Here is a 10,661-nt window from a genome sequence, read left to right as displayed (position 1 = left end):
GACATTTTATATTAAAATTTTATTAATAAATACATATTATAATTTATAAATGCTTAATATGTTAAAAAATTATAAATACTTAATAACAAATATTTTATGATATAAAATATCAATATTTTAATAGTATAAATATGTGTATTTGTTTAAATCTTATGCACCTTCATTTATCCATATTATCTTCAATGGCTACTATACTCATATATGTGTAACTTCAATTTTAATTTTTAATTAGACATTTGTTATTATTAAATATATAGAAGATAATATGGTTATGTTGAGGTCATTTGGACAAATGGTTAGAAAGGGACAGGATGGTGCTTCAAATGATCTGCAAGGTAGGAAATAAGTTAGATGGTATTAGAATTTATACTCTAGAGCACCCTCCAATGCTTAATTCAATAAGATTCTAAAGAGAAGGAAAATGGTGAAAGGTATTAGAGATGTCATATTTGATCAACACCACAAATCTTAGTATATATAGATATCTATAGGGTTGCCCAAAGTTACCCAGGCTTGTGCTCAACTTCAACTACCACTCCTCTTTGGTTAATTCATTTCTTTGCATATTTAGAAACAATGATCCATGTTTCATTTTGCCCAAAGGAGATGGTGATTGAGTGATAAATAGCATACACGAGAAAATTTAAGTGGCTGCTAATACGATTTTATAGTACAACAAACCATAATAAACAATTTGTGCAAGAAAATTAATTATGATAATCTGTGGACTAAATTGCAAAAAGTATGAAATTAAGAAATTAACCAAAAAATGACTAACTGTGCTTGGTTGATTTTGATGTGATTCATCGGTTCTCAAACAAGGGACTTAAATCGCTTAAATTACTAAGTGGCTCCATTTTATCTTTTGATCTCAATTTTACCGACTTAGACAAATTAGTTCTAATTTATCTCTCGATCTCACCGGTTAATTTGTGACTAATAAACAGGTGTGTAACAAGATTACCTTTCTGTCTCACTTACCTAGATATTCTTTTAGGGGCGTCACTTCCTAAGTTTTTAGGTCTATTTTATTTACTCCAATTTATTCGATTAGTCCTTAATCCAAAAATCAGCTTACCCTTATCTCCATCAACCAACCCCCTTATAGGTTTAGCTACTCATGTTAAAAATAAAAAGGATAAACATGGAAACGAGAAACAAAATAGTCATTAAAGTAAAGCTTAAAAAAAATATAAAGTTGGGATTTTTATGCAATAAAACTTAAAGAATATGAAACTAAAAACATCCAACAAGAAAATCTAAGCAATAAATATAAAAGGAAAAACTTTAATAGATTTAAGGTAGAAAAAACTGAAATATATTAAACTAAAGCTAAAAATGTCTTACAGCCAAGGTATAGGGATTGAAAGTGCAAATAAACCTAATCTACAATGACAACTAACTTAACTCTAAGAACATCAAGAACAAGAAGAAAATGCAAAAAAATAAACTATAAACTAAGAAAGAAGAAAATAAAATAAAAACACTAGAAAAAGTGTAGAAAAACTTAGAGAAAACCTAAAGAAAACTAAACCTAAAACTAAGCTAATGTGTGTCTCTCTCTTCCTCAACCAAATTTGGTTGTTTTAGGCTATTTTCTTATGAGTTTTCATTGCAAAAAATGCCCCTACACAAGCCTTGGGTGATTGGTGGATCAGGTGGACAAAGACTACCCTTTTTGTCCTATTTTTCCCCCTAACAATGTCAATGTCACGATACCCAGAAGAGGATATCACAATAACTCGGGTAGTGTCGAGCCTTGGGGTCTTCTTGAAGGGTGGATATCATGATATCCAAAAAGGATATCGCGATACCACTGAAGAGTGTCTCTAATCTTCCATATTGTTGGAGGTATTGCAATTCTAATGAGTGGATATCGCGATACACTTTCTTTTGGTGTCATTTTTGCTTGTTTTTAACCTCCAACATGTCCCTACACCACTCAATCACACGTTAGGACCCAATGGCACTATTGGTCAAATTGGGTCACAAAATGAGTAAAAACGAGACATTTTCACTCATTAACTTAAAATCTAAAAATAACAAAAAACTATGCAAAAAATGCTATTTTGCTCAAGAAAAAGCTCATTAACTATGCTTGGAAAGTCTAATTTGTCACATTAATTTGTGGCAGATCAAGGAACCCCACAACTTTTGACAGCACAATCATTACGAGCCAAAACCAAAAGGAGGAATAGTCCCACCAACTGAGATTGAATGCATCACGCCAATCAAATAACCTATTTCCTTTATATTTTTCTTGCAGATTAGGTACAATGTGTCAAATAAAGTATGGGAGTGACTTAGGAAATTTTAAAAATTTTCTTCTTTATTTCTTTTCTTTTGTTTTTAGTTTTTATTTTTTATTTTTTATTTTTTATTGTATGTTTGTGCTTGAGCTTGTAAAAATACAAGTGATTGGTTAGGAGCAGATAACTAGGTTGTTTGTTTAAATTGTAAATTTAGCCTGAGATTAAATAATTTATGTTGTTTATATTTAGACTAATTAGTTTAATTGATTGGACTATAAATGGGTAAAAGAGATTAAATATACCAAGTGATAAATGTAGATATGAATAGGTAATTATAATTGTAGAAGTATAAGATGTTTGAAGTTAAAAGAAAATACTCGTTAAACTCATGGTTATTGGAACGATGCAATATGACTAGTATAACCCTTATAAAAAGTGCCTGAGAAAAATCTCAATAGTATTGACACAAATAAAAAAATCATCATGAGGGTTATCGGGGAAATATTACTACATTAAAGTTCAAAACATGAATGAAAATAAACAAGTAGGAAAAATATATATTCCATAAAAATAAATACTATATTTGTATATACATTTTGATGGAGAAATATATTTAATTTTGTTTAACTTGTTTACTTTGTAATTTCTTTAACTAATCTATTTAAATGTAAATAACGTAAATTGTTTAAGGACATGTTTGTTTAATTGAACTTGGTTTCCAAAAATTATTTCGGAACATGACTTAATTTTCTAAAATAGTTAATAATTTTTGGTATTTGAATGAATCATGTAAAATATTTTTTGTTATTTGGTAGATTTCTAAAAGTATTTCATAAAAGCAATTTTAAATGAAACAAATATACATTTGAGAATTTATTATTTTTCATTGTTTAATTGAGTATGTTTTATATCTATTAATTTTATATTTTATATTGTTTTTACATATGTTGCAACGATTTATTTATAAATAAATACATCAAATTAAATATATTAATAGTCATAAATTGAAAATAACCAAAGCAAATATATGGTTCCTAATTGTGTTATTAAAAAAAACAAAGATTGAATAATAATAATAAATTAGCTTCCAAACCACAATTAATATTACAAATTAATAATATTATTCAAGTACATAATTAGTAGTACACTATATGATAACTACAATATTGTCCAAGTGCATAACTAGTATTACATCACATAATTAGTACTAAACCACATTAAAGTATTAATATCTTCAACTTTGAGAAAATTTTTGAAGCCAAATTTTTCTATGCTTCGTACTTTTGGCTAAGAAAGCTTCGGCATTGGATTCACAACCCACAAGATAATCAAACACACTACAAAGGAAGTCGTCATCAAATCCTTCCACCTCCATCGACATTACTTTTTCATAAAGAGGCGATGTCTTATTCGCAGTAAATTATTCCAATGCATTAGCAATCTTACCAAGTTGTTCACCAACAAATTTAATTTGTTCATCGACGACACTTTCTTGAGCATTTCTTCTTTTACATTTAGATGCGTCAGATGAAGATACATTTGTTCTTACCTTCTCAACCTCCTCATTGTCGCAGTCTACAGGCACTGAATCTTGGTTACCATAATCCGAGTCTATGTCAGCAAATGTTCTAGCAAAACTCTCTGTTGACATATCTTTGACAACAACTAAAGCCATTTCATCATAATGATCAATGCTTTTGTTCAAAAATGGTTCATAATTCTTGTGTGCCTGTTGGATATTATACACAATTAGGATAACAAGTAAAAATATAATGCATAAATACAAACCGAACATATAAATATATTACCATCACCGTCGCATCATATGCCAATATATCATATATGATCATTTTCATGTTATCATCCCATCCAAAACCACTTTTTGCCCGAATTATGCATATAATTTGCCATTGGTTTTTTACAATCTTCAAATGATTTTCCACATGCTTAGCATCACATTGAACTTGGAATCTTTTAGAAATAGTTGCAGTAACTTGATTAATAAAAAATACTTGGAAAGTGTTAAAAGGCCTATTTCTTTTCCTTGCCTCCTCTGTTAGAATTTTGAGAAAAAGATATTCCATCAGTTTTGTCCACCTGAATTGTTTTATTGTCCCTTCTTTGTTGCCCTTACCCATTCTACAGTAATAATTGTCATTATCAATAATTTCAAAATCTAACAAGCTTAAAACATAATAATTTCAATATCCAACAATAATTTCAATATCAATATCCAACCAACATTTAAAAAAAATAACAATTTTAATACTAAAACATACATAACATAAAAATGTTAACCTTGAGCCCTAAACTTACCTAATGTTTTTAACCATATAGTCAGTTCATACAGTTTATGCAATTTCTTCTCTCTTAGTAGACCATTCTCTTGCTTCTTCTCTTTCTTCTCGCTCCGTAAGAGTTGATATTAATAAATCAAACTTAGGTTCCTCATATAATCCTTAATTAAGTAAATCATTAGGATCAACTCCCATTATATGATTATGAATGATACAACAAGCCAAAATAATTCCTACTTGAGTTTGAAAATTCTAAAATGGTTCAGCATCTAACACACAAAACCATTTCTTCAAAATCCAAAAAACATGTTCAACAATGATTCGTAATGACGAAGATTAAAGAGTTCTTTCGCATTTTCTGGCCCTTGATCACTTAACTCTTTTAAATGATATCAGACACCCCTATATGGGGTAATATATCCATTTCGGATGCCATATTCAACATCAACAAGATAATATTTACCTACAATTTTACAAAATATAATTATTATTAATAAATTATGAGCTTACTTGAACTATTTGGTGTTTAATGTTAATTCTTACCTTCTGGAATTCTTAATCCTTTTGGGCATGAAAGTACATCACTTAAAATATAGAATCATTTGCATTACCTTCCCCACCAGCTAGAACATAGGAAAATTTAAAACCAAATGTAATGATAGCCAATACATTTTGTGTCGTCCCCCCTCTACGATTGCAAAATATTCCTTGAATGCTAAGTGGAACGGATGCACGAACATGAGTTCCATCTAATGCTCTAGTACAATCTTTAAAATAAGGATAAAACCTTGGGAGTTGACTCATCAGGTAATCTAATAACTAATTTATACAATTTCAAAATAGCTCTCAATACAACCCTAAAGTAATGGTGAATTGTCTCAGTTGATCTTTAATATCTAGACTCAATCACTCGAAACCTTACATTATGACCAATTATATGTAAAAATATAACTACTTGCTCCCTAATATTCATCGATTTAGTTGATTATAACAAATTGTTCCTACTAAGAATGTCACACAAATTAAAAAAGGCAACCGGTCTTATCCTTATTACATCAAAACAATGCTGGTCACATCTATATAAAATACTATTAATATAATTTTCTCTTTCATAATCTCAATTCACATGAGCGTGAGGAGATTTCCTTCCTAGTTTTTAATTTTTTAAACCAAAGGGCGCCAAAAGCTAAAGTTGAAGCCACGACCCCAACAATTGCATTATGATCTTGATTACAATCCATCTACACAAAATAATACCATACAAATATTTGATCGTTACAAAAAAATAATTTCAAATTGTGTTTGAGCTCAAGAATTAACGAAGCCAAAATCAACAATAAACAATACAAATCGAGCAATTTTCTATACTATTTTGATATATAAATCATAATATTCTAATGTACAAGTACAGTAATTAGCAAAGCACTGATTTAGTCTTCAGACTATTCATGGTTAAAAGAAATTTATAAAATTTAGGCAATTCATTACTTATAGATGTTCTGGCCTCTTGAGGGATCCATATTTTGAATTAATAACTAGAAACAACTGCTATAATTAGCAAAGCTCACAAACAATCTAATTCTTGCTTTGGGTATATTAAAGCCAACATTATAGAGAATAATATTACACATTTGGGTAGAAAAGGTTAAAACACAAGTCTCTATTGCATTTGGTCTGCGAGGCCCACAAACAAAACAATATTTCGTGGTAAACTCTCTACATGATGGTCTAATTGTCATGTAAGCTTAGCTCTATACAACTTCATGGTAATATTCTATGATCATTAATTTGAGACAAAGCTCACTAGCCATCTAGTATTTTATTTGACCCAAATCTGATCAGTATTATGAACTAACATCATTTCTATGCTACAAAAGGAATCAATGGTCCAAGGTTTAAGAGGCAAATGTGGCATCAAACTCTAACAGAAGTACAATAAAAGGAAGAGATATAAATCATTATAGTAAGGAGATCATGTTTGGAGCATATCAAAAGTAAGAGAAGAAAAGCAATGGGCGACTCATGTGGTATTTGCCTATTGAGAGTTAATAAGGATCTTAGAAACTCATAGAGAATGCTAAACATTTTAAACATCAAAGTCAGACTATTCACCTAATTTTTCAGGAATAAACACCCAAAGGCAAAGGTACGGCAGTAAACACCCAAAGCCATTGAAAGCCACAACAGAATAAAAAAAAGATTCAAACAATTAAAAAATAGTAATAGCATAGATTTGATTTCGAATAAGAAAAGAATAGAACAAACGATTCAAAGATTCATGTTTTCGTTAAAACCAACACCCTAAAATCCATTAAAAGCAACAAGATCAACCTAGAAACAAACATAAATTAACCAAATAAAAAAAAAAAACCATTTTAGATTGCCCTAAATGAAAGTAAGAAAAAAAATCCTAAAACATATAATTTGGTCCCAAACATGCATGGACTAAAAATCAATTGAATCATCTTAAACTGATAAAAATAAAAAAGAAAAAAAAAACATACCTTGATGCTGAGAAAAGTTAAACCCAAAAACCTTTTTTTTTTTATTTGTTTTGCAAAGGAAAAAAAAAGAAAGGGATAGCAAACCTAAGGTTTAGGGTGTGGCAAAAAGGAAGAGGAAAGGGGCTTCGATTGAAAAGCATTGGAAAATGTCTTATCGAAATGAAAACGGTAAGACGTTTTCCTAAAATAAGGGTTTGTTTTTGCCGTGTTTTGGAAAAGATTTTACAGTGGAATTTTATTTTGCACCAAGCAAATAATGGAAAACAGTGAAAATGTTTTCCGTAAAATTTTTTACTGGTAAACAAACACACCCTAAATTTCTAGCTAGAGTTATATATTTAGGCAAATCATCCTAGTGTTGATGCTCCGATCCAATATTGTGTATCAAGCCGGCTCAAGTACATTTCTTTTTCTTTGTATGTTTATTTCTTGTTTCCAGTTTTAGTTTATTTTCATTTTTTTTTATTTTGGGTAGTTAGCTTGAGGACAAACAAAGACTTAAGTGTAGGGGTATTTGACTTATCGTCAATTGTAACAATCAATTCGGGTCAATTTTGCACTTAAGGAGTTTGTTTGCTAGGCATTTTAGGATTTTATATTTCATTTTCAATAATTACGCCTTAGGATAAAAAGTTAATAAGATAAGTGTTTTTTAACACATTTTGTAGGTGTTGTGACCCAATAGGCCGTTATGGGCCTTAGGTTGTGCTAATTGGTTCAATTGAGTGTGTAGGATAGAGATATGAAGGCCCAATTAACATGGAAGCAAAAGTCGAGTGATGCACAAGCTTCCTAGGATGTTAAAGCACCGAATGAACGACACAAGGTAGATCTTTGGTGTCATGTTACGCCGCGCAAGGGGTGTGGCGCGACACACGTCAACGTGTTGCCCAAGTTTATTAAGGTTATTTTCGTCCACATAATCAAACTTATATAAAGACCTAGGACGTGCTGAAGACCTAATTTGGCCTGCCAACACCTTTATAAATAAGACATTAGGGGATTGATGTAATCAAATCATCCTAGATGCCTTCAAAACCCCTATTAGTTTAGAAGTAGTTTAGTTTTTCTTTTCTTTTCGGCTTTTCAATACGTTCTCGTTTTCCTCTTAAAATAAATTTTGATTCAAGAGTTTATTTATATTATTCAAGTATTTCAGTTTATGTTCTTTTGCATGCGCTTTATTTCTTTATTCCAATCAAGAGATTTACTACTCTGTTCCCTATTTGGTATTCAAATCCATGATTATTCAAATCTCTTCTCTTCTTCAAACCGATTATGTTAATTACATGATTTATTCAATCGGAGTTGAGATTATGAATAGCATGAGTGACTAAATCCCTTAGGGGAGATTAACGAGTGGATGGAGATGTGATTAATGAAGGATTTAAGGTTTTTCGAGAAGGATTGGTTGGTATAAATTATGTGTTCTTAAATTGTTAGGACTAACAACCCTAATAAGTTATCATAGGCTAGACGAGGTCGAGAGATAAGTCGAACCGAGAAAATCATAATTTATCCTGGTTGAGAAAGTGAGGTTGGGAGATAAGTGAGCATCAACCATTCGTTTGGTTAATTAGAGGCCAGGAGGTAATAATTGGTTAATCGATGGCTAATCTACCCTAAACTCTAATCCGAAGTTAGTTACAAATCCAAAAGCGAGTTAATCTTCCTAATTGGTTTATTGATTTATTTCATTTGTTTATTTTTCTTTCTTTATTTATTTTTATCTCTTCAACTTATTTTATGGTTTATCGTAATATAGGAACTAATTACTACTACTTAGACTTGTTATTGTAAAAACATTTTCATTATTTATTCCATCCTCTCTTGGGTATGATCCTCAAAATACTTCCAAATATTTCGTTGTACAAACTATATTACAATTTGACTCGTACACTTGCGGACACCGCCATTCTTAATTTTATATGTTTGGTGTTATATTTATTCTATAAACAATAATGCGTTTATAGGCGATCATGGGGATCAGTCATTGCTACCACTGTTGGATACCTTACTTGCATTATAACTTAAAAGGAGTAAGCGTATACAAAGCTATTGAACTTCTCCAAAACATTAATTAATCCCCTACTTTTTTGCACTCAATTGTACCCTTAAACTATAAAGCTACATCCAATTAGGACCATTAATCGTTCGCTTTAACAGTTGATCGGTAATGTCTAACAATTCCATATTTTTCTACATTTGGGGTTATGTTTGCTAAATGACATGCTATAATTGTGCCACATCATAAAATTGATATTTTCTTTATAAATTTTAACAAATATAAAAATATAAAAATTAATAACAAATTAAAAAATCATAAAAAATTAATATAAATGATAAGAACTTCAAAAAAATATAATTTAAAAAAGAAAATAATAAAATGATTATTAAAATTTAATACAAAATCGTAAAAATTATAAAAAATTACAGAAACTTTTAAATTTTTTAAAAATAATAAATAATGATAATAATTAAAAATAAAAATATAGAAAATTATAAATTTTTTCATTTTCCCAAAATAAATTTATATTAGAAAATTAAAAATATAAAAATAAATTATAGAAAATTAAAATTAAAATTATAAAAATTATAAAATATAAAATTGATAAAAGGTAATAAAAATAAAAATTCTAGAAAATTATCTATGACCTAAGAGAATTCCCAAAATAGCCTACTTTGTTCACCAATTTGACATAAAAAAAGTTTAGATGAACTAAAAAACATGGTTTATTTCCCATGCTCTCGGAATAGTGAATGTTGACGCTGATAAGTTGGTGAATGATACGCCAAAAAACACATGTTGGTTTTTAACGCTTTTGGGAAAAACTTGAGAGGAAAAAGTTGTTTTGAATCATTATGTTTGATTCCATCAAGCTTTGATTGAGTTCAATATATATTTTTAATTTTTTTGTTGCAAAAATGGTAAAAATATATTTACTATTTTTATATTTTCGTAAGCTATATTTTTCTATAATTTTTCAATTCAAGGGTGCAAAAAAAAAGATAGGGTTTAAAGAGTTTGAATTGCATTTACAAATAAAGCCTTAGCAATGTTGACAAACACCTTGAGTATCAAGTTCGAGTCCCATCATGCATAAATATCATGCGTGAATTTTCAATCTAGATTTTGTTTTAGTATAAGTCTCATCATTTGTAAGAATTGTCTAGATATATTTTAATTATCAGTTTATTCATTTGTACATTTTAATTGTTTGATCTAATGGTAATTATAAATTTCATATGTGTATTGTATTTATTGATCATAATTGTGATTACACGAATATATTACTTAAAATTATGATTACAAAAATATTTTTAAATTATAGTTTTACTAAATTTTTTATAAAACAAATTTTTGTTTTATAAAAAAAACTTTAAACATAACACTATCAAATTGTATACATCAACATTGAATCCTCCGTAAAGATGTCACAAAAATCAAATATTACCATAATTTTCATTCAAATTTTAGTTATAGTTGAAGTGCATTACTCTCTTGTTTATAAGTTGAGGAAATGCTATAAATAATTTTAAATATGTAAAAAGTAATTATGATAAAGTTTTAGTGGAATGGGAAATGTTTAAAATTGTCTTATTTAGGT

This window comes from Gossypium arboreum, chromosome 13, assembly GCF_025698485.1.
Source record: "Gossypium arboreum isolate Shixiya-1 chromosome 13, ASM2569848v2, whole genome shotgun sequence".
NCBI classification, from domain to species: Eukaryota; Viridiplantae; Streptophyta; class Magnoliopsida; order Malvales; family Malvaceae; genus Gossypium; species Gossypium arboreum.
Note: the sequence above shows the minus strand (reverse complement) of the source record.